Raw genomic sequence first — 25,272 nt, forward strand, 5'->3', positions numbered from 1 at the left:
TGTTGTTGGAAACCACACACTGCCAAGTAATTAAACTGCATAATTTTTTCTTAAAACCCCCATTTTTCTATATTTTGTTTTCATTAAACTTTTACAAGCAAAATCCAACTTTTTAAAGGTAAAACACTGCACTGTGAGCATAATTTGATACAGAATGAGGACTTTAAGTCCATCGTCTTAACTATGCGATCATAAAAACGCATGCCATCACTGATGGGTTTCCGATGTGTTTTGGTAACGATTATGTTTACATTATTTGACATTTGATTGCTGAAAAAAATTTGGTGTAGAGCACTTTTAGCAACTAATACAGTTCTGGTCAGAGTTTCCAGAGAACAGTGAATGATACCATTAATGTCCTGGGAAACATTTGGTAATGTTTCTTTTAGTTTTCATACTGCTTAGTTTCAATTATGAGACTCAAAGTTTGGAATACAAATTCTTGTCCCATTTCATATCATTTGGCCCATTTTACTAATATAAATATTGTTTACTCCTTTTGACAAATTCAATTGTTTTTGTCATGTTAAAATTCTACGCTGTGAACAGGATTTTAACCTGTGTGGGGAAACCCCATTGGATTTCGAGTCCAACGCCATAACCACTCGGCCATCACAGCCAACCGACGATTTGTTTATCATGTTTTGCAAAGTGCATGCAGAGGTAGAGCCTGTGAGAAAGTTTTGGACTTAGTTCACCTGAATCTCTATTGCCCAACTCTGTCATGGGCAAGATATCTTGGCTGACTCACTGAAAGATAAAGGTGTGAACGCAGATGAACAAGTAGAAGGAGATACTTGGTTTGTATATTGAGGAACACAGGTATATTGTTCTCCTGATTTTTCTCACAGTTCGAATTGTGGTTGGAAACCGCACACTGCCAGGTAATTAAACTGCATAATTTTTTCTTAAAATCCACATTTTTCTATATTTTGTTTTCATTAAACATTCACAAGTAAAATCCAACTTTTTAAAGGTAAAACACTGCACTGTGAGCATAATTTGATACAGAATGAGGACTTTAAGTCCATCGTCTTAACTATGCGATCATAAAAACGCATGCCATCACTGATGGTTTTCCGATGTGTTTTGGTAACGATTTTATTTACATTATTTGACATTTGATTGCTGAAAAAAATTTGGTGTAGAGCATTTTTAGCAACTAATACAGTTCTGGTCAGAGTTTCCAGAGAACAGTGAATGATACCATTAATGTCCTGGGAAACATCTGGTAATGTTTCTTTTAGTTTTCATACTGCTTAGTTTCAATTATGAGACTCAAAGTTTGGAATACAAATTCTTGTCCCATTTCATATCATTTGGCCAATTTTACTAATATAAATATTGTTTACTCCTTTTGACAAATTCAATTGTTTTTGTCATGTTAAAATTCTACGCTGTGAACAGGATTTGAACCTGTGCGGGGAAACCCCATTGGATTTCAAGTCCAACGCCTTAACCACTCGGCCATCACAGCCAACTCAATGATTAGTTTATCATGTTTTTGCACAGTGCATGCAGAGGTAGAGCCTGTGAGAAAGTTTTGGACTTAGTTCACCTGAATCTCTATTGGCCAACTCTGTCATGGGCAAGATATCTTGGCTGACTCACTGAAAGATAAAGGTGTGAACGCAGGTGAACAAGTAGAAGGAAATAATTGGTTTGTATATTGAGGAACACAGGGATGTTGTTCACCGGATTTTTCTCACAGTTCCAATTGTTGTTGGAAACCACACACTGCCAAGTAATTAAACTGCATAATTTTTTCTTAAAACCCCCATTTTTCTATATTTTGTTTTCATTAAACTTTCACAAGCAAAATCCAACTTTTTAAAGGTAAAACACTGCACTGTGAGCATAATTTGATACAGAATGAGGAATTTAAGTCCATCGTCTTAACTATGCGATCATAAAAACGCATGCCATCACTGATGGTTCTCCAATGTGTTTTGGTAACGATTTTATTAACTTTATTTGACTTTTGATTGCTGAAAAAAGTTTGGTGTAGAGCATTTTTAGCAACCAATACAGTTCTGGTCAGAGTTTCCAGAGAACAGTGAATGATACCATTAATGTCCTGGGAAACATCTAGTAATGTTTCTTTTAGTTTTCATACTGCTTAGTTTCAATTATGAGACTCAAAGTTTGGAATACAAATTCTTGTCCCATTTCATATCATTTGGCCCATTTTACTAATATAAATATTGGTTACTCTTCTTGACAAATTCAATTGTTTTTGTCATGTTAAAATTCTACGCTGTGAACAGGATTTGAACCTGTGCGGGGAAACCCCATTGGATTTCAAGTCCAACGCCTTAACCACTCGGCCATCACAGCCAACCCAAGGATTAGTTTATCATGTTTTTGCACAGTGCATGCAGAGGTACAGCCTGTGAGAAAGTTTTGGACTTAGTTCACCTGAATCTCTATTGGCCAACTCTGTCATGGGCAAGATATCTTGGCTGACTCACTGAAAGAGAAAGGTGTGAACGCAGATGAACAAATAGAAGGAAATAATTGGTTTGTATATTGAGGAACACAGGGATGTTGTTCACCGGATTTTTCTCACAGTTCCAATTGTTGTTGGAAACCACACACTGCCAAGTAATTAAACTGCATAATTTTTTCTTAAAACCCCCATTTTTCTATATTTTGTTTTCATTAAACTTTCACAAGCAAAATCCAACTTTTTAAAGGTAAAACACTGCACTGTGAGCATAATTTGATACAGAATGAGGACTTTAAATCCATCGTCTTAACTATGCGATCATAAAAACGCATGCCATCACTGATGGTTCTCCGATGTGTTCTGGTAACGATATTATTTACTTTAATTGACATTTGATTGCTGAAAAATATTTGGTGTAGACCATTTTTAGCAACCAATACAGTTCTGGTCAGAGTTTCCAGAGAACAGTGAATGATACCATCAATGTCCTGGGAAACATCTGGTAATGTTTCTTTTAGTTTTCATACTGCTTAGTTTCAATTATGAGACTCAAAGTTTGGAATACAAATTCTTGTCCCATTTCATATCATTTGGCCCATTTTACTAATATATATATTGTTTACTCCTTTTGACAAATTCAATTGTTTTTGTCATGTTAAAATTCTACGCTGTGAACAGGATTTGAACCTGTGCGGGGAAACCCCATTGGATTTCGAGTCCAACGCCTTAACCACTCGGCCATCACAGCCAACCGATGATAAGTTTATCATGTTTTGCAAAGTGCATGCAGAGGTAGAGCCTGTGAGAAAGTTTTGGACTTAGTTCACCTGAATTTCTATTGCCCAACTCTGTCATGGGCAAGATATCTTGGCTGACTCACTGAAAGATAAAGGTGTGAACGCAGATGAACAAGTAGAAGGAAATAATTGGTTTGTATATTGAGGAACACAGGGATGTTGTTCACCGGATTTTTCTCACAGTTCCAATTGTTGTTGGAAACCACACACTGCCAAGTAATTAAACTGCATAATTTTTTCTTAAAACCCCCATTTTTCTATATTTTGTTTACATTAAACATTCACAAGCAAAATCCAACTTTTTAAATGTAAAACACTGCACTGTGAGCATAATTTGATACAAAATGAGAACTTTAAGTCCATCTTCTTAAAGATTGCGATCATAAAAACGCATGCCATCACTGATGGTTCTCCAATGTGTTTTGGTAACGATTTTATTAACCTTATTTGACTTTTGATTGCTGAAAAAAATTTGGTGTAGAGCACTTTTAGCAACTAATACAGTTCTGGTCAGAGTTTCCAGAGAACAGTGAATGATACCATTAATGTCCTGGGAAACATCTGGTAATGTTTCTTTTAGTTTTCATACTGCTTAGTTTCAATTATGAGACTCAAAGTTTGGAATACAAATTCTTGTCCCATTTCATATCATTTGGCCCATTTTACTAATATAAATATTGTTTACTCCTTTTGACAAATTCAATTGTTTTTGTCATGTTAAAATTCAACGCTGTGAACAGGATTTTAACCTGTGCGGGGAAACCCCATTGGATTTCGAGGCCAACGCCTTAACCACTCGGCCATCGCCTTAACCACTCGGCCATCACAGCCAACCGACGATTTGTTTATCATTTTTTGCAAAGTGCATGCAAAGGTAGAGCCTGTGAGAAAGTTTTGGACTTAGTTCACCTGAATCTCTATTGCCCAACTCTGTCATGGGCAAGATATCTTGGCTGACTCACTGAAAGATAAAGGTGTGAACGCAGATGAACAAGTAGAAGGAGATACTTGGTTTGTATATTGAGGAACACAGGTATATTGTTCTCCTGATTTTTCTCACAGTTCGAATTGTGGTTGGAAACCGCACACTGCCAGGTAATTAAACTGCATAATTTTTTCTTAAAATCCACATTTTTCTATATTTTGTTTTCATTAAACATTCACAAGTAAAATCCAACTTTTTAAAGGTAAAACACTGCACTGTGAGCATAATTTGATACAGAATGAGGACTTTAAGTCCATCGTCTTAACTATGCGATCATAAAAACGCATGCCATCACTGATGGTTTTCCGATGTGTTTTGGTAACGATTTTATTTACATTATTTGACATTTGATTGCTGAAAAAAATTTGGTGTAGAGCATTTTTAGCAACTAATACAGTTCTGGTCAGAGTTTCCAGAGAACAGTGAATGATACCATTAATGTCCTGGGAAACATCTGGTAATGTTTCTTTTAGTTTTCATACTGCTTAGTTTCAATTATGAGACTCAAAGTTTGGAATACAAATTCTTGTCCCATTTCATATCATTTGGTCAATTTTACTAATATAAATATTGTTTACTCCTTTTGACAAATTCAATTGTTTTTGTCATGTTAAAATTCTACGCTGTGAACAGGATTTGAACCTGTGCGGGGAAACCCCATTGGATTTCAAGTCCAACGCCTTAACCACTCGGCCATCACAGCCAACTCAATGATTAGTTTATCATGTTTTTGCACAGTGCATGCAGAGGTAGAGCCTGTGAGAAAGTTTTGGACTTAGTTCACCTGAATCTCTATTGGCCAACTCTGTCATGGGCAAGATATCTTGGCTGACTCACTGAAAGATAAAGGTGTGAACGCAGGTGAACAAGTAGAAGGAAATAATTGGTTTGTATATTGAGGAACACAGGGATGTTGTTCACCGGATTTTTCTCACAGTTCCAATTGTTGTTGGAAACCACACACTACCAAGTAATTAAACTGCATAATTTTTTCTTAAAACCCCCATTTTTCTATATTTTGTTTTCATTAAACTTTCACAAGCAAAATCCAACTTTTTAAAGGTAAAACACTGCACTGTGAGCATAATTTGATACAGAATGAGGAATTTAAGTCCATCGTCTTAACTATGCGATCATAAAAACGCATGCCATCACTGATGGTTCTCCGATGTGTTCTGGTAACGATTTTATTTACTTTAATTGACATTTGATTGCTGAAAAATATTTGGTGTAGAGCATTTTTAGCAACCAATACAGTTCTGGTCAGAGTTTCCAGAGAACAGTGAATGATACCATCAATGTCCTGGGAAACATCTGGTAATGTTTCTTTTAGTTTTCATACTGCTTAGTTTCAATTATGAGACTCAAAGTTTGGAATACAAATTCTTGTCCCATTTCATATCATTTGGCCCATTTTACTAATATATATATTGTTTACTCCTTTTGACAAATTCAATTGTTTTTGTCATGTTAAAATTCTACGCTGTGAACAGGATTTGAACCTGTGCGGGGAAACCCCATTGGATTTCGAGTCCAACGCCTTAACCACTCGGCCATCACAGCCAACCGATGATAAGTTTATCATGTTTTTGCACAGTGCATGCAGAGGTAGAGCCTGTGAGAAAGTTTTGGACTTAGTTCACCTGAATCTCTATTGGCCATCTCTGTCATGGGCAAGATATCTTGGCTGACTCACTGAAAGATAAAGGTGTGAACGCAGATGAACAAGTAGAAGGAAATAATTGGTTTGTATATTGAGAAACACAGGGATGTTGTTCACCGGATTTTTCTCACAGTTCCAATTGTTGTTGGAAACCACACACTGCCAAGTAATTAAACTGCATAATTTTTTCTTAAAACCCCCATTTTTCTATATTTTGTTTTCATTAAACTTTCACAAGCAAAATCCAACTTTTTAAAGCTAAAACACTGCACTGTGAGCATAATTTGATACAGAATGAGGAATTTCAGTCCATCGTCTTAACTATGCGATCATAAAAACGCATGCCATCACTGATGGTTCTCCAATGTGTTTTGGTAACGATTTTATTTACTTTATTTGACAATTGATTGCTGAAAAAAATTTGGTGTAGAGCATTTTTAGCAACCAATACAGTTCTGGTAAGAGTTTCCAGAGAACAGTGAATGATACCATTAATGTCCTGGGAAACATCTGGTAATGTTTCTTTTAGTTTTCATACTGCTTAGTTTCAATTATGAGACTCAAAGTTTGGAATACAAATTCTTGTCCCATTTCATATCATTTGGCCCATTTTACTAATATAAATATTGGTTACTCTTCTTGACAAATTCAATTGTTTTTGTCATGTTAAAATTCTACGCTGTGAACAGGATTTGAACCTGTGCGGGGAAACCCCATTGGATTTCGAGTCCAACGCCTTAACCACTCGGCCATCACAGCCAACCCAAGGATTAGTTTATCATGTTTTTGCACAGTGCATGCAGAGGTACAGCCTGTGAGAAAGTTTTGGACTTAGTTCACCTGAATCTCTATTGGCCAACTCTGTCATGGGCAAGATATCTTGGCTGACTCACTGAAAGAGAAAGGTGTGAACGCAGATGAACAAATAGAAGGAAATAATTGGTTTGTATATTGAGGAACACAGGGATGTTGTTCACCGGATTTTTCTCACAGTTCCAATTGTTGTTGGAAACCACACACTGCCAAGTAATTAAACTGCATAATTTTTTCTTAAAACCCCCATTTTTCTATATTTTGTTTTCATTAAACTTTCACAAGCAAAATCCAACTTTTTAAAGGTAAAACACTGCACTGTGAGCATAATTTGATACAGAATGAGGACTTTAAATCCATCGTCTTAACTATGCGATCATAAAAACGCATGCCATCACTGATGGTTCTCCGATGTGTTCTGGTAACGATTTTATTTACTTTAATTGACATTTGATTGCTGAAAAATATTTGGTGTAGACCATTTTTAGCAACCAATACAGTTCTGGTCAGAGTTTCCAGAGAACAGTGAATGATACCATCAATGTCCTGGGAAACATCTGGTAATGTTTCTTTTAGTTTTCATACTGCTTAGTTTCAATTATGAGACTCAAAGTTTGGAATACAAATTCTTGTCCCATTTCATATCATTTGGCCCATTTTACTAATATATATATTGTTTACTCCTTTTGACAAATTCAATTGTTTTTGTCATGTTAAAATTCTACGCTGTGAACAGGATTTGAACCTGTGCGGGGAAACCCCATTGGATTTCGAGTCCAACGCCTTAACCACTCGGCCATCACAGCCAACCGATGATAAGTTTATCATGTTTTGCAAAGTGCATGCAGAGGTAGAGCCTGTGAGAAAGTTTTGGACTTAGTTCACCTGAATTTCTATTGCCCAACTCTGTCATGGGCAAGATATCTTGGCTGACTCACTGAAAGATAAAGGTGTGAACGCAGATGAACAAGTAGAAGGAAATAATTGGTTTGTATATTGAGGAACACAGGGATGTTGTTCACCGGATTTTTCTCACAGTTCCAATTGTTGTTGGAAACCACACACTGCCAAGTAATTAAACTGCATAATTTTTTCTTAAAACCCCCATTTTTCTATATTTTGTTTTCATTAAACTTTCACAAGCAAAATCCAACTTTTTAAAGGTAAAACACTGCACTGTGAGCATAATTTGATACAGAATGAGGACTTTAAATCCATCGTCTTAACTATGCGATCATAAAAACGCATGCCATCACTGATGGTTCTCCGATGTGTTCTGGTAACGATTTTATTTACTTTAATTGACATTTGATTGCTGAAAAATATTTGGTGTAGAGCATTTTTAGCAACCAATACAGTTCTGGTCAGAGTTTCCAGAGAACAGTGAATGATACCATCAATGTCCTGGGAAACATCTGGTAATGTTTCTTTTAGTTTTCATACTGCTTAGTTTCAATTATGAGACTCAAAGTTTGGAATACAAATTCTTGTCCCATTTCATATCATTTGGCCCATTTTACTAATATATATATTGTTTACTCCTTTTGACAAATTCAATTGTTTTTGTCATGTTAAAATTCTACGCTGTGAACAGGATTTGAACCTGTGCGGGGAAACCCCATTGGATTTCGAGTCCAACGCCTTAACCACTCGGCCATCACAGCCAACCCAAGGATTACTTTATCATGTATTTGCACAGTGCATGCAGAGGTAGAGCCTGTGAGAAAGTTTTGGACTTAGTTCACCTGAATCTCTATTGGCCAACTCTGTCATGGGCAAGATATCTTGGCTGACTCACTGAAAGATAAAGGTGTGAACGCAGATGAACAAGTAGAAGGAGATAATTGGGTTGTATATTGAGGAACACAGGTATATTGTTCTCCTGATTTTTCTCACAGTTCCAATTGTGGTTGGAAACCGCACACTGCCAGGTAATTAAACTGCATAATTTTTTCTTAAAACCCCCATTTTTCTATATTTTGTTTACATTAAACATTCACAAGCAAAATCCAACTTTTTAAAGGTAAAACACTGCACTGTGAGCATAATTTGATACAGAATGAGGACTTTAAGTCCATCGTCTTAACTATGCGATCATAAAAACGCATGCCATCACTGATGGTTCTCCGATGTGTTTTGGTAACGATTTTATTTACTTTATTTGACATTTGATTGCTGAAAAAAATTTGGTGTAGAGCATTTTTAGCAACTAATACAGTTCTGGTCAGAGTTTCCAGAGAACAGTGAATGATACCATCAATGTCCTGGGAAACATCTGGTAATGTTTCTTTTAGTTTTCATACTGCTTAGTTTCAATTATGAGACTCAAAGTTTGGAATATAAATTCTAGTCCCATTTCATATCATTTGGCCCATTTTACTAATATAAATAATGTTAACTCTTTTTGACAAATTCAATTGTTTTTGTCATGTTAAAATTCTACGCTGTGAACAGGATTTGAACCTGTGCAGGGAAACCCCATTGGATTTCGAGTCCAACGCCTTAACCACTCGGCCATCACAGCCAACCCAAGGATTACTTTATCATGTATTTGCACAGTGCATGCAGAGGTAGAGCCTGTGAGAAAGTTTTGGACTTAGTTCACCTGAATCTCTATTGGCCAACTCTGTCATGGGCAAGATATCTTAGCTGACTCACTGAAAGATAAAGGTGTGAACGCAGGTGAACAGGTAGAAGGAAATAATTGGTTTGTATATTGAGGAACACAGGGATGTTGTTCACCGGATTTTTCTCACAGTTCCAATTGTTGTTGGAAACCACACACTGCCAAGTAATTAAACTGCATAATTTTTTCTTAAAACCCCCGTTTTTCTATATTTTGTTTTCATTAAACTTTCACAAGCTAAATCCAACTTTTTAAAGGTAAAACACTGCACTGTGAGCATAATTTGATACAGAATGAGGAATTTAAGTCCATCGTCTTAACTATGCGATCATAAAAACGCATGCCATCACTGATGGTTCTCCAATGTGTTTTGGTAACGATTTTATTAACTTTATTTGACTTTTGATTGCTGAAAAAAGTTTGGTGTAGAGCATTTTTAGCAACCAATACAGTTCTGGTCAGAGTTTCCAGAGAACAGTGAATGATACCATTAATGTCCTGGGAAACATCTAGTAATGTTTCTTTTAGTTTTCATACTGCTTAGTTTCAATTATGAGACTCAAAGTTTGGAATACAAATTCTTGTCCCATTTCATATCATTTGGCCCATTTTACTAATATAAATATTGGTTACTCTTCTTGACAAATTCAATTGTTTTTGTCATGTTAAAATTCTACGCTGTGAACAGGATTTGAACCTGTGCGGGGAAACCCCATTGGATTTCGAGTCCTACGCCTTAACCACTCGGCCATCACAGCCAACCCAAGGATTAGTTTATCATGTTTTTGCACAGTGCATGCAGAGGTACAGCCTGTGAGAAAGTTTTGGACTTAGTTCACCTGAATCTCTATTGGCCAACTCTGTCATGGGCAAGATATCTTGGCTGACTCACTGAAAGAGAAAGGTGTGAACGCAGATGAACAAGTAGAAGGAAATAATTGGTTTGTATATTGAGGAACACAGGGATGTTGTTCACCGGATTTTTCTCACAGTTCCAATTGTTGTTGGAAACCACACACTGCCAAGTAATTAAACTGCATAATTTTTTCTTAAAACCCCCATTTTTCTATATTTTGTTTTCATTAAACTTTCACAAGCAAAATCCAACTTTTTAAAGGTAAAACACTGCACTGTGAGCATAATTTGATACAGAATGAGGACTTTAAATCCATCGTCTTAACTATGCGATCATAAAAACGCATGCCATCACTGATGGTTCTCCGATGTGTTCTGGTAACGATTTTATTTACTTTAATTGACATTTGATTGCTGAAAAATATTTGGTGTAGAGCATTTTTAGCAACCAATACAGTTCTGGTCAGAGTTTCCAGAGAACAGTGAATGATACCATCAATGTCCTGGGAAACATCTGGTAATGTTTCTTTTAGTTTTCATACTGCTTAGTTTCAATTATGAGACTCAAAGTTTGGAATACAAATTCTTGTCCCATTTCATATCATTTGGCCCATTTTACTAATATATATATTGTTTACTCCTTTTGACAAATTCAATTGTTTTTGTCATGTTAAAATTCTACGCTGTGAACAGGATTTGAACCTGTGCGGGGAAACCCCATTGGATTTCGAGTCCAACGCCTTAACCACTCGGCCATCACAGCCTACCTATGATAAGTTTATCATGTTTTGCAAAGTGCATGCAGAGGTAGAGCCTGTGAGAAAGTTTTGGACTTAGTTCACCTGAATTTCTATTGCCCAACTCTGTCATGGGCAAGATATCTTGGCTGACTCACTGAAAGATAAAGGTGTGAACGCAGATGAACAAGTAGAAGGAGATAATTGGGTTGTATATTGAGGAACACAGGTATATTGTTCTCCTGATTTTTCTCACAGTTCCAATTGTGGTTGGAAACCGCACACTGCCAGGTAATTAAACTGCATAATTTTTTCTTAAAACCCCCATTTTTCTATATTTTGTTTACATTAAACATTCACAAGCAAAATCCAACTTTTTAAATGTAAAACACTGCACTGTGAGCATAATTTGATACAAAATGAGAACTTTAAGTCCATCTTCTTAAAGATTGCGATCATAAAAACGCATGCCATCACTGATGGTTCTCCAATGTGTTTTGGTAACGATTTTATTAACCTTACTTGACTTTTGATTGCTGAAAAAAATTTGGTGTAGAGCACTTTTAGCAACTAATACAGTTCTGGTCAGAGTTTCCAGAGAACAGTGAATGATACCATTAATGTCCTGGGAAACATCTGGTAATGTTTCTTTTAGTTTTCATACTGCTTAGTTTCAATTATGAGACTCAAAGTTTGGAATACAAATTCTTGTCCCATTTCATATCATTTGGCCCATTTTACTAATATAAATATTGTTTACTCCTTTTGACAAATTCAATTGTTTTTGTCATGTTAAAATTCTACGCTGTGAACAGGATTTTAACCTGTGCGGGGAAACCCCATTGGATTTCGAGGCCAACGCCTTAACCACTCGGCCATCACAGCCAACCGACGATTTGTTTATCATTTTTTGCAAAGTGCATGCAAAGGTAGAGCCTGTGAGAAAGTTTTGGACTTCGTTCACCTGAATCTCTATTGCCCAACTCTGTCATGGGCAAGATATCTTGGCTGACTCACTGAAAGATAAAGGTGTGAACGCAGATGAACAAGTAGAAGGAGATACTTGGTTTGTATATTGAGGAACACAGGTATATTGTTCTCCTGATTTTTCTCACAGTTCGAATTGTGGTTGGAAACCGCACACTGCCAGGTAATTAAACTGCATAATTTTTTCTTAAAATCCACATTTTTCTATATTTTGTTTTCATTAAACATTCACAAGTAAAATCCAACTTTTTAAAGGTAAAACACTGCACTGTGAGCATAATTTGATACAGAATGAGGACTTTAAGTCCATCGTCTTAACTATGCGATCATAAAAACGCATGCCATCACTGATGGTTTTCCGATGTGTTTTGGTAACGATTTTATTTACATTATTTGACATTTGATTGCTGAAAAAAATTTGGTGTAGAGCATTTTTAGCAACTAATACAGTTCTGGTCAGAGTTTCCAGAGAACAGTGAATGATACCATTAATGTCCTGGGAAACACCTGGTAATGTTTCTTTTAGTTTTCATACTGCTTAGTTTCAATTATGAGACTCAAAGTTTGGAATACGAATTCTTGTCCCATTTCATATCATTTGGCCCATTTTACTAATATATATATTGTTTACTCCTTTTGACAAATTCAATTGTTTTTGTCATGTTAAAATTCTACGCTGTGAACAGGATTTGAACCTGTGCGGGGAAACCCCATTGGATTTCAAGTCCAACGCCTTAACCACTCGGCCATCACAGCCATTTCAATGATTAGTTTATCATGTTTTTGCACAGTGCATGCAGAGGTAGAGCCTGTGAGAAAGTTTTGGACTTAGTTCACCTGAATCTCTATTGGCCATCTCTGTCATGGGCAAGATATCTTGGCTGACTCACTGAAAGATAAAGGTGTGAACGCAGATGAACAAGTAGAAGGAAATAATTGGTTTGTATATTGAGGAACACAGGGATGTTGTTCACTGGATTTTTCTCACAGTTCCAATTGTTGTTGGAAACCACACACTGCCAAGTAATTAAACTGCATAATTTTTTCTTAAAACCCCCATTTTTCTATATTTTGTTTTCATTAAACTTTCACAAGCAAAATCCAACTTTTTAAAGGTAAAACACTGCACTGTGAGCATAATTTGATACAGAATGAGGAATTTAAGTCCATCGTCTTAACTATGCGATCATAAAAACGCATGCCATCACTGATGGTTCTCCAATGTGTTTTGGTAACGATTTTATTTACTTTATTTGACATTTGATTGCTGAAAAAAATTTGGTGTAGAGCATTTTTAGCAACCAATACAGTTCTGGTCAGAGTTTCCAGAGAACAGTGAATGATACCATTAATGTCCTGGGAAACATCTGGTAATGTTTCTTTTAGTTTTCATACTGCTTAGTTTCAATTATGAGACTCAAAGTTTGAAATACAAATTCTTGTCCCATTTCATATCATTTGGCCCATTTTACTAATATAAATTGTTTACTCTTCTTGACAAATTCAATTGTTTTTGTCATGTTAAAATTCTACGCTGTGAACAGGATTTGAACCTGTGCGGGGAAACCCCATTGGATTTCGAGTCCAACGCCTTAACCACTCGGCCATCACAGCCAACCCAAGGATTACTTTATCATGTATTTGCACAGTGCATGCAGAGGTAGAGCCTGTGAGAAAGTTTTGGACTTAGTTCACCTGAATCTCTATTGGCCAACTCTGTCATGGGCAAGATATCTTGGCTGACTCACTGAAAGATAAAGGTGTGAACGCAGATGAATAAGTAGAAGGAGATAATTGGGTTGTATATTGAGGAACACAGGTATATTGTTCTCCTGATTTTTCTCACAGTTCCAATTGTGGTTGGAAACCGCACACTGCCAGGTAATTAAACTGCATAATTTTTTCTTAAAACCCCCATTTTTCTATATTTTGTTTACATTAAACATTCACAAGCAAAATCCAACTTTTTAAAGGTAAAACACTGCACTGTGAGCATAATTTGATACAGAATGAGGACTTTAAGTCCATCGTCTTAACTATGCGATCATAAAAACGCATGCCATCACTGATGGTTCTCCGATGTGTTTTGGTAACGATTTTATTTACTTTATTTGACATTTGATTGCTGAAAAAAATTTGGTGTAGAGCATTTTTAGCAACTAATACAGTTCTGGTCAGAGTTTCCAGAGAACAGTGAATGATACCATCAATGTCCTGGGAAACATCTGGTAATGTTTCTTTTAGTTTTCATACTGCTTAGTTTCAATTATGAGACTCAAAGTTTGGAATATAAATTCTTGTCCCATTTCATATCATTTTTGCCCATTTTACTAATATAAATAATGTTAACTCTTTTTGACAAATTCAATTGTTTTTGTCATGTTAAAATTCTACGCTGTGAACAGGATTTGAACCTGTGTGGGGAAACCCCATTGGATTTCGAGTCCAACGCCTTAACCACTCGGCCATCACAGCCAACCCAAGGATTACTTTATCATGTATTTGCACAGTGCATGCAGAGGTAGAGCCTGTGAGAAAGTTTTGGACTTAGTTCACCTGAATCTCTATTGGCCAACTCTGTCATGGGCAAGATATCTTGGCTGACTCACTGAAAGAGAAAGGTGTGAACGCAGATGAACAAGTAGAAGGAAATAATTGGTTTGTATATTGAGGAACACAGGGATGTTGTTCACCGGATTTTTCTCACAGTTCCAATTGTTGTTGGAAACCACACACTGCCAAGTAATTAAACTGCATAATTTTTTCTTAAAACCCCCATTTTTCTATATTTTGTTTTCATTAAACTTTCACAAGTAAAATCCAACTTTTTAAAGGTAAAACACTGCACTGTGAGCATAATTTGATACAGAATGAGGACTTTAAGTCCATCGTCTTAACTATGCGATCATAAAAACGCATGCCATCACTGATGGTTTTCCGATGTGTTTTGGTAACGATTTTATTTACATTATTTGACATTTGATTGCTGAAAAAAATTTGGTGTAGAGCATTTTTAGCAACTAATACAGTTCTGGTCAGAGTTTCCAGAGAACAGTGAATGATACCATTAATGTCCTGGGAAACATCTGGTAATGTTTCTTTTAGTTTTCATACTGCTTAGTTTCAATTATGAGACTCAAAGTTTGGAATACAAATTCTTGTCCCATTTCATATCATTTGGCCCATTTTACTAATATAAATATTGTTTACTCCTTTTGACAAATTCAATTGTTTTTGTCATGTTAAAATTCTACGCTGTGAACAGGATTTTAACCTGTGTGGGGAAACCCCATTGGATTTCAAGTCCAACGCCTTAACCACTCGGCCATCACAGCCAACCGACGATTTGTTTATCATGTTTTTGCACAGTGCATGCAGAGGTAGAGCCTGTGAGAAAGTTTTGGACTTAGTTCACCTGAATCTCTATTGGCCAACTCTGTCATGGGCAAGATATCTTGGCTGACTCACTGAAAGATAAAGGTGTGAACGCAGATGAACAAGTAGAAGGAAATAATTGGTTTGTATATTGAGGAACACAGGGATGTTGTTCACCGGATTTTTCTCACAGTTCGAATTGTGGTTGGAAACCGCACACTGCCAGGTAATTAAACTGCATAATTTTTTCTTAAAATCCACATTTTTCTATATTTTGTTTTCATTAAACATTCACAAGTAAAATCCAACTTTTTAAAGGTAAAACACTGCACTGTGAGCATAATTTGATACAGAATGAGGACTTTAAGTCCATCGTCTTAACTATGCGATCATAAAAACGCATGCCATCACTGATGGTTTTCCGATGTGTTTTGGTAACGATTTTATTTACATTATTTGACATTTGATTGCTGAAAAAAATTTGGTGTAGAGCATTTTTAGCAACTAATACAGTTCTGGTCAGAGTTTCCAGAGAACAGTGAATGATACCATTAATGTCCTGGGAAACATCTGGTAATGTTTCTTTTAGTTTTCATACTGCTTAGTTTCAATTATGAGACTCAAAGTTTGGAATACGAATTCTTGTCCCATTTCATATCATTTGGCCCATTTTACTAATATAAATATTGGTAACTCTTCTTGACAAATTCAATTGTTTTTGTCATGTTAAAATTCTACGCTGTGAACAGGATTTGAACCTGTGCGGAGTAACCCCATTGGATTTCGAGTCCAACGCCTTAACCACTCGGCCATAACAGCCAACCCAAGGATTAGTTTATCATGTTTTTGCACAGTGCATGCAGAGGTAGAGCCTGTGAGAAAGTTTTGGACTTAGTTCACCTGAATCTCTATTGCCCAACTCTGTCATGGGCAAGATATCTTGGCTGACTCACTAAAAGAGAAAGGTGTGAACGCAGATGAACAAGTAGAAGGAAATACTTGGTTTGTATATTGAGGAACACAGGGATGTTGTTCACCGGATTTTTCTCACAGTTCCAATTGTTGTTGGAAACCACACACTGCCAAGTAATTAAACTGCATAATTTTTTCTTAAAACCCCCATTTTTCTATATTTTGTTTTCATTAAACTTTCACAAGCAAAATCCAACTTTTTAAAGGTAAAACACTGCACTGTGAGCATAATTTGATACAGAATGAGGAATTTAAGTCCATCGTCTTAACTATGCGATCATAAAAACGCATGCCATCACTGATGGTTCTCCAATGTGTTTTGGTAACGATTTTATTAACTTTATTTGACTTTTGATTGCTGAAAAAAGTTTGGTGTAGAGCATTTTTAGCAACTAATACAGTTCTGGTCAGAGTTTCCAGAGAACAGTGAATGATACCATTAATGTCCTGGGAAACATCTAGTAATGTTTCTTTTAGTTTTCATACTGCTTAGTTTCAATTATGAGACTCAAAGTTTGGAATACGAATTCTTGTCCCATTTCATATCATTTGGCCCATTTTACTAATATAAATATTGGTTACTCTTCTTGACAAATTCAATTGTTTTTGTCATGTTAAAATTCTACGCTGTGAACAGGATTTGAACCTGTGTGGGGAAACCCCATTGGATTTCGAGTCCAACGCCTTAACCACTCGGCCATCACAGCCAACCCAAGGATTAGTTTATCATGTTTTTGCACAGTGCATGCAGAGGTACAGCCTGTGAGAAAGTTTTGGACTTAGTTCACCTGAATCTCTATTGGCCAACTCTGTCATGGGCAAGATATCTTGGCTGACTCACTGAAAGAGAAAGGTGTGAACGCAGATGAACAAGTAGAAGGAAATAATTGGTTTGTATATTGAGGAACACAGGGATGTTGTTCACCGGATTTTTCTCACAGTTCCAATTGTTGTTGGAAACCACACACTGCCAAGTAATTAAACTGCATAATTTTTTCTTAAAACCCCCATTTTTCTATATTTTGTTTTCATTAAACTTTCACAAGCAAAATCCAACTTTTTAAAGGTAAAACACTGCACTGTGAGCATAATTTGATACAGAATGAGGACTTTAAATTCATCGTCTTAACTATGCGATCATAAAAATGCATGCCATCACTGATGGTTCTCCGATGTGTTCTGGTAACGATTTTATTTACTTTAATTGACATTTGATTGCTGAAAAATATTTGGTGTAGAGCATTTTTAGCAACCAATACAGTTCTGGTCAGAGTTTCCAGAGAACAGTGAATGATACCATCAATGTCCTGGGAAACATCTGGTAATGTTTCTTTTAGTTTTCATACTGCTTAGTTTCAATTATGAGACTCAAAGTTTGGAATACAAATTCTTGTCCATTTCATATCATTTGGCCCATTTTACTAATATATATATTGTTTACTGCTTTTGACAAATTCAATTGTTTTTGTCATGTTAAAATTCTACGCTGTGAACAGGATTTGAACCTGTGCGGGGAAACCCCATTGGATTTCGAGTCCAACGCCTTAACCACTCGGCCATCACAGCCAACCAATGATTGGTTTATCATGTTTTGCAAAGTGCATGCAGAGGTAGAGCCTGTGAGAAAGTTTTGGACTTAGTTCACCTGAATTTCTATTGCCCAACTCTGTCATGGGCAAGATATCTTGGCTGACTCACTGAAAGATAAAGGTGTGAACGCAGATGAACAAGTAGAAGGAGATAATTGGGTTGTATATTGAGGAACACAGGTATATTGTTCTCCTGATTTTTCTCACAGTTCCAATTGTGGTTGGAAACCGCACACTGCCAGGTAATTAAACTGCATAATTTTTTCTTAAAACCCCCATTTTTCTATATTTTGTTTACATTAAACATTCACAAGCAAAATCCAACTTTTTAAATGTAAAACACTGCACTGTGAGCATAATTTGATACAAAATGAGAACTTTAAGTCCATCTTCTTAAAGATTGCGATCATAAAAACGCATGCCATCACTGATGGTTCTCCAATGTGTTTTGGTAACGATTTTATTAACCTTATTTGACTTTTGATTGCTGAAAAAAATTTGGTGTAGAGCATTTTTAACAACCAATACAGTTCTGGTCAGAGTTTCCAGAGAACAGTGAATGATACCATTAATGTCCTGGGAAACATCTGGTAATGTTTCTTTTAGTTTTCATACTGCTTAGTTTCAATTATGAGACTCAAAGTTTGGAATACGAATTCTTGTCCCATTTCATATCATTTGGCCCATTTTACTAATATAAATATTGGTTACTCTTCTTGACAAATTCAATTGTTTTTGTCATGTTAAAATTCTACGCTGTGAACAGGATTTGAACCTGTGCGGAGTAACCCCATTGGATTTCGAGTCCAACGCCTTAACCACTCGGCCATCACAGCCAACCCAAGGATTAGTTTATCATGTTTTTGCACAGTGCATGCAGAGGTAGAGCCTGTGAGAAAGTTTTGGACTTAGTTCACCTGAATCTCTATTGCCCAACTCTGTCATGGGCAAGATATCTTGGCTGACTCACTAAAAGAGAAAGGTGTGAACGCAGATGAACAAGTAGAAGGAAATACTTGGTTTGTATATTGAGGAACACAGGGATGTTGTTCACTGGATTTTTCTCACAGTTCCAATTGTGGTTGGAAACCGCACACTGCCAGGTAATTAAACTGCATAATTTTTTCTTAAAACCCCCATTTTTCTATATTTTGTTTTCATTAAACTTTCACAAGCAAAATCCAACTTTTTAAAGGTAAAACACTGCACTGTGAGCATAATTTGATACAGAATGAGGACTTTAAGTCCATCGTCTTAACTATGCGATCATAAAAACACATGCCATCACTGATGGTTTTCCGATGTGTTTTGGTAACGATTTTATTTACATTATTTGACATTTGATTGCTGAAAAAAATTTGGTGTAGAGCATTTTTAGCAACTAATACAGTTCTGGTCAGAGTTTCCAGAGAACAGTGAATGATACCATCAATGTCCTGGGAAACATCTGGTAATGTTTCTTTTAGTTTTCATACTGCTTAGTTTCAATTATGAGACTCAAAGTTTGGAATACAAATTCTTGTCCCATTTCATATCATTTGGCCCATTTTACTAATATATATATTGTTTACTCCTTTTGACAAATTCAATTGTTTTTGTCATGTTAAAATTCTACGCTGTGAACAGGATTTGAACCTGTGCGGGGAAACCCCATTGGATTTCAAGTCCAACGCCTTAACCACTCGGCCATCACAGCCAACTCAATGATTAGTTTATCATGTTTTTGCACAGTGCATGCAGAGGTAGAGCCTGTGAGAAAGTTTTGGACTTAGTTCACCTGAATCTCTATTGGCCATCTCTGTCATGGGCAAGATATCTTGGCTGACTCACTGAAAGATAAAGGTGTGAACGCAGATGAACAAGTAGAAGGAAATAATTGGTTTGTATATTGAGGAACACAGGGATGTTGTTCACCGGATTTTTCTCACAGTTCCAATTGTTGTTGGAAACCACACACTGCCAAGTAATTAAACTGCATAATTTTTTCTTAAAAACCCCCATTTTTCTATATTTTGTTTTCATTAAACTTTCACAAGCAAAATCCAACTTTTTAAAGGTAAAACACTGCACTGTGAGCATAATTTGATACAGAATGAGGAATTTAAGTCCATCGTCTTAACTATGCGATCATAAAAACGCATGCCATCACTGATGGTTCTCCAATGTGTTTTGGTAACGATTTTATTTACTTTATTTGACATTTGATTGCTGAAAAAAATTTGGTGTAGAGCATTTTTAGCAACCAATACAGTTCTGGTCAGAGTTTCCAGAGAACAGTGAATGATACCATCAATGTCCTGGGAAACATCTGGTAATGTTTCTTTTAGTTTTCATACTGCTTATTTTCAATTATGAGACTCAAAGTTTGAAATACAAATTCTTGTCCCATTTCATATCATTTGGCCCATTTTACTAATATAAATTGTTTACTCTTCTTGACAAATTCAATTGTTTTTGTCATGTTAAAATTCTACGCTGTGAACAGGATTTGAACCTGTGCGGGGAAACCCCATTGGATTTCGAGTCCAACGCCTTAACCACTCGGCCATCACAGCCAACCCAAGGATTACTTTATCATGTATTTGCACAGTGCATGCAGAGGTAGAGCCTGTGAGAAAGTTTTGGACTTAGTTCACCTGAATCTCTATTGGCCAACTCTGTCATGGGCAAGATATCTTGGCTGACTCACTGAAAGATAAAGGTGTGAACGCAGATGAACAAGTAGAAGGAGATAATTGGGTTGTATATTGAGGAACACAGGTATATTGTTCTCCTGATTTTTCTCACAGTTCCAATTGTGGTTGGAAACCGCACACTGCCAGGTAATTAAACTGCATAATTTTTTCTTAAAACCCCCATTTTTCTATATTTTGTTTACATTAAACATTCACAAGCAAAATCCAACTTTTTAAAGGTAAAACACTGCACTGTGAGCATAATTTGATACAGAATGAGGACTTTAAGTCCATCGTCTTAACTATGCGATCATAAAAACGCATGCCATCACTGATGGTTCTCCGATGTGTTTTGGTAACGATTTTATTTACTTTATTTGACATTTGATTGCTGAAAAAAATTTGGTGTAGAGCATTTTTAGCAACTAATACAGTTCTGGTCAGAGTTTCCAGAGAACAGTGAATGATACCATCAATGTCCTGGGAAACATCTGGTAATGTTTCTTTTAGTTTTCATACTGCTTAGTTTCAATTATGAGACTCAAGGTTTGGAATATAAATTCTTGTCCCATTTCATATCATTTGGCCCATTTTACTAATATAAATAATGTTAACTCTTTTTGACAAATTCAATTGTTTTTGTCATGTTAAAATTCTACGCTGTGAACAGGATTTGAACCTGTGCGGGGAAACCCCATTGGATTTCGAGTTCAACGCCTTAACCACTCGGCCATCACAGCCAACCCAAGGATTAGTTTATCATGTTTTTGCACAGTGCATGCAGAGGTAGAGCCTGTGAGAAAGTTTTGGACTTAGTTCACCTGAATCTCTATTGCCCAACTCTGTCATGGGCAAGATATCTTGGCTGACTCACTGAAAGAGAAAGGTGTGAACGCAGATGAACAAGTAGAAGGAAATACTTGGTTTGTATATTGAGGAACACAGGGATGTTGTTCACTGGATTTTTCTCACAGTTCCAATTGTGGTTGGAAACCGCACACTGCCAGGTAATTAAACTGCATAATTTTTTCTTAAAACCCCCATTTTTCTATATTTTGTTTTCATTAAACTTTCACAAGCAAAATCCAACTTTTTAAAGGTAAAACACTGCACTGTGAGCATAATTTGATACAGAATGAGGACTTTAAGTCCATCGTCTTAACTATGCGATCATAAAAACACATGCCATCACTGATGGTTTTCCGATGTGTTTTGGTAACGATTTTATTTACATTATTTGACATTTGATTGCTGAAAAAAATTTGGTGTAGAGCATTTTTAGCAACTAATACAGTTCTGGTCAGAGTTTCCAGAGAACAGTGAATGATACCATTAATGTCCTGGGAAACATCTGGTAATGTTTCTTTTAGTTTTCATACTGCTTAGTTTCAATTATGAGACTCAAAGTTTGGAATACAAATTCTTGTCCCATTTCATATCATTTGGCCCATTTTACTAATATATATATTGTTTACTCCTTTTGACAAATTCAATTGTTTTTGTCATGTTAAAATTCTACGCTGTGAACAGGATTTGAACCTGTGCGGGGAAACCCCATTGGATTTCAAGTCCAACGCCTTAACCACTCGGCCATCACAGCCAACTCAATGATTAGTTTATCATGTTTTTGCACAGTGCATGCAGAGGTAGAGCCTGTGAGAAAGTTTTGGACTTAGTTCACCTGAATCTCTATTGGCCATCTCTGTCATGGGCAAGATATCTTGGCTGACTCACTGAAAGATAAAGGTGTGAACGCAGATGAACAAGTATTAGGAAATAATTGGTTTGTATATTGAGGAACACAGGGATGTTGTTCACCGGATTTTTCTCACAGTTCCAATTGTTGTTGGAAACCACACACTGCCAAGTAATTAAACTGCATAATTTTTTCTTAAAAACCCCCATTTTTCTATATTTTGTTTTCATTAAACTTTCACAAGCAAAATCCAACTTTTTAAAGGTAAAACACTGCACTGTGAGCATAATTTGATACAGAATGAGGAATTTAAGTCCATCGTCTTAACTATGCGATCATAAAAACGCATGCCATCACTGATGGTTCTCCAATGTGTTTTGGTAACGATTTTATTTACTTTATTTGACATTTGATTGCTGAAAAAAATTTGGTGTAGAGCATTTTTAGCAACCAATACAGTTCTGGTCAGAGTTTCCAGAGAACAGTGAATGATACCATCAATGTCCTGGGAAACATCTGGTAATGTTTCTTTTAGTTTTCATACTGCTTATTTTCAATTATGAGACTCAAAGTTTGAAATACAAATTCTTGTCCCATTTCATATCATTTGGCCCATTTTACTAATATAAATTGTTTACTCTTCTTGACAAATTCAATTGTTTTTGTCATGTTAAAATTCTACGCTGTGAACAGGATTTGAACCTGTGCGGGGAAACCCCATTGGATTTCGAGTCCAACGCCTTAACCACTCGGCCATCACAGCCAACCCAAGGATTACTTTATCATGTATTTGCACAGTGCATGCAGAGGTAGAGCCTGTGAGAAAGTTTTGGACTTAGTTCACCTGAATTTCTATTGCCCAACTCTGTCATGGGCAAGATATCTTGGCTGACTCACTGAAAGATAAAGGTGTGAACGCAGATGAACAAGTAGAAGGAGATACTTGGTTTGTATATTGAGGAACACAGGTATATTGTTCTACTGATTTTTCTCACAGTTCCAATTGTGGTTGGAAACCGCACACTGCCAGGTAATTAAACTGCATAATTTTTTCTTAAAACCCCCATTTTTCTATATTTTGTTTACATTAAACATTCACAAGCAAAATCCAACTTTTTAAATGTAAAACACTGCACTGTGAGCATAATTTGATACAAAATGAGAACTTTAAGTCCATCTTCTTAAAGATTGCGATCATAAAAACGCATGCCATCACTGATGGTTCTCCAATGTGTTTTGGTAACGATTTTATTAACCTTATTTGACTTTTGATTGCTGAAAAAAATTTGGTGTAGAGCATTTTTAACAACCAATACAGTTCTGGTCAGAGTTTCCAGAGAACAGTGAATGATACCATTAATGTCCTGGGAAACATCTGGTAATGTTTCTTTTAGTTTTCATACTGCTTAGTTTCAATTATGAGACTCAAAGTTCGGAATACGAATTCTTGTCCCATTTCATATCATTTGGCCCATTTTACTAATATAAATATTGGTTACTCTTCTTGACAAATTCAATTGTTTTTGTCATGTTAAAATTCTACGCTGTGAACAGGATTTGAACCTGTGCGGGGAAACCCCATTGGATTTCGAGTCCAACGCCTTAACCACTCGGCCATCACAGCCAACCCAAGGATTAGTTTATCATGTTTTTGCACAGTGCATGCAGAGGTACAGCCTGTGAGAAAGTTTTGGACTTAGTTCACCTGAATCTCTATTGGCCAACTCTGTCATGGGCAAGATATCTTGGCTGACTCACTGAAAGAGAAAGGTGTGAACGCAGATGAACAAGTAGAAGGAAATAATTGGTTTGTATATTGAGGAACACAGGGATGTTGTTCACCGGATTTTTCTCACAGTTCCAATTGTTGTTGGAAACCACACACTGCCAAGTAATTAAACTGCATAATTTTTTCTTAAAACCCCCATTTTTCTATATTTTGTTTTCATTAAACTTTCACAAGCAAAATCCAACTTTTTAAAGGTAAAACACTGCACTGTGAGCATAATTTGATACAGAATGAGGACTTTAAATCCATCGTCTTAACTATGCGATCATAAAAACGCATGCCATCACTGATGGTTCTCCGATGTGTTCTGGTAACGATTTTATTTACTTTAATTGACATTTGATTGCTGAAAAATATTTGGTGTAGAGCATTTTTAGCAACCAATACAGTTCTGGTCAGAGTTTCCAGAGAACAGTGAATGATACCATCAATGTCCTGGGAAACATCTGGTAATGTTTCTTTTAGTTTTCATACTGCTTAGTTTCAATTATGAGACTCAAAGTTTGAAATACAAATTCTTGTCCATTTCATATCATTTGGCCCATTTTATTAATATATATATTGTTTACTCCTTTTGACAAATTCAATTGTTTTTGTCATGTTAAAATTCTACGCTGTGAACAGGATTTGAACCTGTGCGGGGAAACCCCATTGGATTTCGAGTCCAACGCTTTAACCACTCGGCCATCACAGCCAACCCAAGGATTACTTTATCATGTATTTGCACAGTGCATGCAGAGGTAGAGCCTGTGAGAAAGTCTTGGACTTAGTTCACCTGAATCTCTTTTGGCCAACTCTGTCATGGGCAAGATATCTTGGCTGACTCACTGAAAGATAAAGGTGTGAACGCAGATGAACAAGTAGAAGGAGATAATTGGGTTGTATATTGAGGAACACAGGTATATTGTTCTCCTGATTTTTCTCACAGTTCCAATTGTGGTTGGAAACCGCACACTGCCAGGTAATTAAACTGCATAATTTTTTCTTAAAACCCCCATTTTTCTATATTTTGTTTACATTAAACATTCACAAGCAAAATCCAACTTTTTAAAGGTAAAACACTGCACTGTGAGCATAATTTGATACAGAATGAGGACTTTAAGTCCATCGTCTTAACTATGCGATCATAAAAACGCATGCCATCACTGATGGTTCTCCGATGTGTTTTGGTAACGATTTTATTTACTTTATTTGACATTTGATTGCTGAAAAAAATTTGGTGTAGAGCATTTTTAGCAACTAATACAGTTCTGGTCAGAGTTTC

General features: G+C 36.2%; 29 non-coding genes across 29 annotated transcripts; all 29 read right to left on the reverse strand.

The window, feature by feature from the left end:
• Positions 1-537: 537 nt before the first annotated feature.
• TRNAS-CGA (transfer RNA serine (anticodon CGA)) lies at positions 538-619 on the reverse strand. The gene has a single exon. It is a non-coding gene; the product is annotated as a tRNA-Ser (tRNA).
• Positions 620-1,395: 776 nt separating this feature from the next.
• TRNAS-UGA (transfer RNA serine (anticodon UGA)) lies at positions 1,396-1,477 on the reverse strand. Its single transcript has one exon. It is a non-coding gene; the product is annotated as a tRNA-Ser (tRNA).
• A 778-nt stretch (positions 1,478-2,255) lies between these two features.
• Positions 2,256-2,337, reverse strand: TRNAS-UGA (transfer RNA serine (anticodon UGA)). Its single transcript has one exon. It is a non-coding gene; the product is annotated as a tRNA-Ser (tRNA).
• Positions 2,338-3,115: 778 nt separating this feature from the next.
• Positions 3,116-3,197, reverse strand: TRNAS-CGA (transfer RNA serine (anticodon CGA)). The gene has a single exon. It is a non-coding gene; the product is annotated as a tRNA-Ser (tRNA).
• Positions 3,198-3,974: 777 nt separating this feature from the next.
• TRNAS-CGA (transfer RNA serine (anticodon CGA)) lies at positions 3,975-4,053 on the reverse strand. Its single transcript has one exon. It is a non-coding gene; the product is annotated as a tRNA-Ser (tRNA).
• Positions 4,054-4,852: 799 nt separating this feature from the next.
• On the reverse strand, positions 4,853-4,934 carry TRNAS-UGA (transfer RNA serine (anticodon UGA)). The gene has a single exon. It is a non-coding gene; the product is annotated as a tRNA-Ser (tRNA).
• A 778-nt stretch (positions 4,935-5,712) lies between these two features.
• TRNAS-CGA (transfer RNA serine (anticodon CGA)) lies at positions 5,713-5,794 on the reverse strand. Its single transcript has one exon. It is a non-coding gene; the product is annotated as a tRNA-Ser (tRNA).
• A 777-nt stretch (positions 5,795-6,571) lies between these two features.
• Positions 6,572-6,653, reverse strand: TRNAS-CGA (transfer RNA serine (anticodon CGA)). The gene has a single exon. It is a non-coding gene; the product is annotated as a tRNA-Ser (tRNA).
• Positions 6,654-7,431: 778 nt separating this feature from the next.
• TRNAS-CGA (transfer RNA serine (anticodon CGA)) lies at positions 7,432-7,513 on the reverse strand. The gene has a single exon. It is a non-coding gene; the product is annotated as a tRNA-Ser (tRNA).
• A 776-nt stretch (positions 7,514-8,289) lies between these two features.
• Positions 8,290-8,371, reverse strand: TRNAS-CGA (transfer RNA serine (anticodon CGA)). Its single transcript has one exon. It is a non-coding gene; the product is annotated as a tRNA-Ser (tRNA).
• A 778-nt stretch (positions 8,372-9,149) lies between these two features.
• On the reverse strand, positions 9,150-9,231 carry TRNAS-CGA (transfer RNA serine (anticodon CGA)). Its single transcript has one exon. It is a non-coding gene; the product is annotated as a tRNA-Ser (tRNA).
• A 778-nt stretch (positions 9,232-10,009) lies between these two features.
• On the reverse strand, positions 10,010-10,091 carry TRNAS-CGA (transfer RNA serine (anticodon CGA)). Its single transcript has one exon. It is a non-coding gene; the product is annotated as a tRNA-Ser (tRNA).
• Positions 10,092-10,869: 778 nt separating this feature from the next.
• Positions 10,870-10,951, reverse strand: TRNAS-CGA (transfer RNA serine (anticodon CGA)). The gene has a single exon. It is a non-coding gene; the product is annotated as a tRNA-Ser (tRNA).
• A 777-nt stretch (positions 10,952-11,728) lies between these two features.
• TRNAS-CGA (transfer RNA serine (anticodon CGA)) lies at positions 11,729-11,810 on the reverse strand. Its single transcript has one exon. It is a non-coding gene; the product is annotated as a tRNA-Ser (tRNA).
• Positions 11,811-12,586: 776 nt separating this feature from the next.
• Positions 12,587-12,668, reverse strand: TRNAS-UGA (transfer RNA serine (anticodon UGA)). Its single transcript has one exon. It is a non-coding gene; the product is annotated as a tRNA-Ser (tRNA).
• Positions 12,669-13,444: 776 nt separating this feature from the next.
• TRNAS-CGA (transfer RNA serine (anticodon CGA)) lies at positions 13,445-13,526 on the reverse strand. Its single transcript has one exon. It is a non-coding gene; the product is annotated as a tRNA-Ser (tRNA).
• A 779-nt stretch (positions 13,527-14,305) lies between these two features.
• TRNAS-CGA (transfer RNA serine (anticodon CGA)) lies at positions 14,306-14,387 on the reverse strand. Its single transcript has one exon. It is a non-coding gene; the product is annotated as a tRNA-Ser (tRNA).
• A 778-nt stretch (positions 14,388-15,165) lies between these two features.
• On the reverse strand, positions 15,166-15,247 carry TRNAS-UGA (transfer RNA serine (anticodon UGA)). Its single transcript has one exon. It is a non-coding gene; the product is annotated as a tRNA-Ser (tRNA).
• A 777-nt stretch (positions 15,248-16,024) lies between these two features.
• TRNAS-CGA (transfer RNA serine (anticodon CGA)) lies at positions 16,025-16,106 on the reverse strand. The gene has a single exon. It is a non-coding gene; the product is annotated as a tRNA-Ser (tRNA).
• A 778-nt stretch (positions 16,107-16,884) lies between these two features.
• On the reverse strand, positions 16,885-16,966 carry TRNAS-CGA (transfer RNA serine (anticodon CGA)). The gene has a single exon. It is a non-coding gene; the product is annotated as a tRNA-Ser (tRNA).
• A 777-nt stretch (positions 16,967-17,743) lies between these two features.
• On the reverse strand, positions 17,744-17,825 carry TRNAS-CGA (transfer RNA serine (anticodon CGA)). Its single transcript has one exon. It is a non-coding gene; the product is annotated as a tRNA-Ser (tRNA).
• Positions 17,826-18,602: 777 nt separating this feature from the next.
• Positions 18,603-18,684, reverse strand: TRNAS-CGA (transfer RNA serine (anticodon CGA)). The gene has a single exon. It is a non-coding gene; the product is annotated as a tRNA-Ser (tRNA).
• A 778-nt stretch (positions 18,685-19,462) lies between these two features.
• TRNAS-UGA (transfer RNA serine (anticodon UGA)) lies at positions 19,463-19,544 on the reverse strand. Its single transcript has one exon. It is a non-coding gene; the product is annotated as a tRNA-Ser (tRNA).
• Positions 19,545-20,321: 777 nt separating this feature from the next.
• On the reverse strand, positions 20,322-20,403 carry TRNAS-CGA (transfer RNA serine (anticodon CGA)). The gene has a single exon. It is a non-coding gene; the product is annotated as a tRNA-Ser (tRNA).
• A 778-nt stretch (positions 20,404-21,181) lies between these two features.
• TRNAS-CGA (transfer RNA serine (anticodon CGA)) lies at positions 21,182-21,263 on the reverse strand. Its single transcript has one exon. It is a non-coding gene; the product is annotated as a tRNA-Ser (tRNA).
• Positions 21,264-22,041: 778 nt separating this feature from the next.
• Positions 22,042-22,123, reverse strand: TRNAS-UGA (transfer RNA serine (anticodon UGA)). The gene has a single exon. It is a non-coding gene; the product is annotated as a tRNA-Ser (tRNA).
• A 777-nt stretch (positions 22,124-22,900) lies between these two features.
• On the reverse strand, positions 22,901-22,982 carry TRNAS-CGA (transfer RNA serine (anticodon CGA)). The gene has a single exon. It is a non-coding gene; the product is annotated as a tRNA-Ser (tRNA).
• Positions 22,983-23,761: 779 nt separating this feature from the next.
• Positions 23,762-23,843, reverse strand: TRNAS-CGA (transfer RNA serine (anticodon CGA)). The gene has a single exon. It is a non-coding gene; the product is annotated as a tRNA-Ser (tRNA).
• A 777-nt stretch (positions 23,844-24,620) lies between these two features.
• On the reverse strand, positions 24,621-24,702 carry TRNAS-CGA (transfer RNA serine (anticodon CGA)). The gene has a single exon. It is a non-coding gene; the product is annotated as a tRNA-Ser (tRNA).
• Positions 24,703-25,272: the final 570 nt, after the last annotated feature.

The sequence above is a fragment of the Ranitomeya imitator genome, chromosome 4 (assembly GCF_032444005.1).
Source record: "Ranitomeya imitator isolate aRanImi1 chromosome 4, aRanImi1.pri, whole genome shotgun sequence".
In the NCBI taxonomy this organism is placed as follows: Eukaryota; Metazoa; Chordata; class Amphibia; order Anura; family Dendrobatidae; genus Ranitomeya; species Ranitomeya imitator.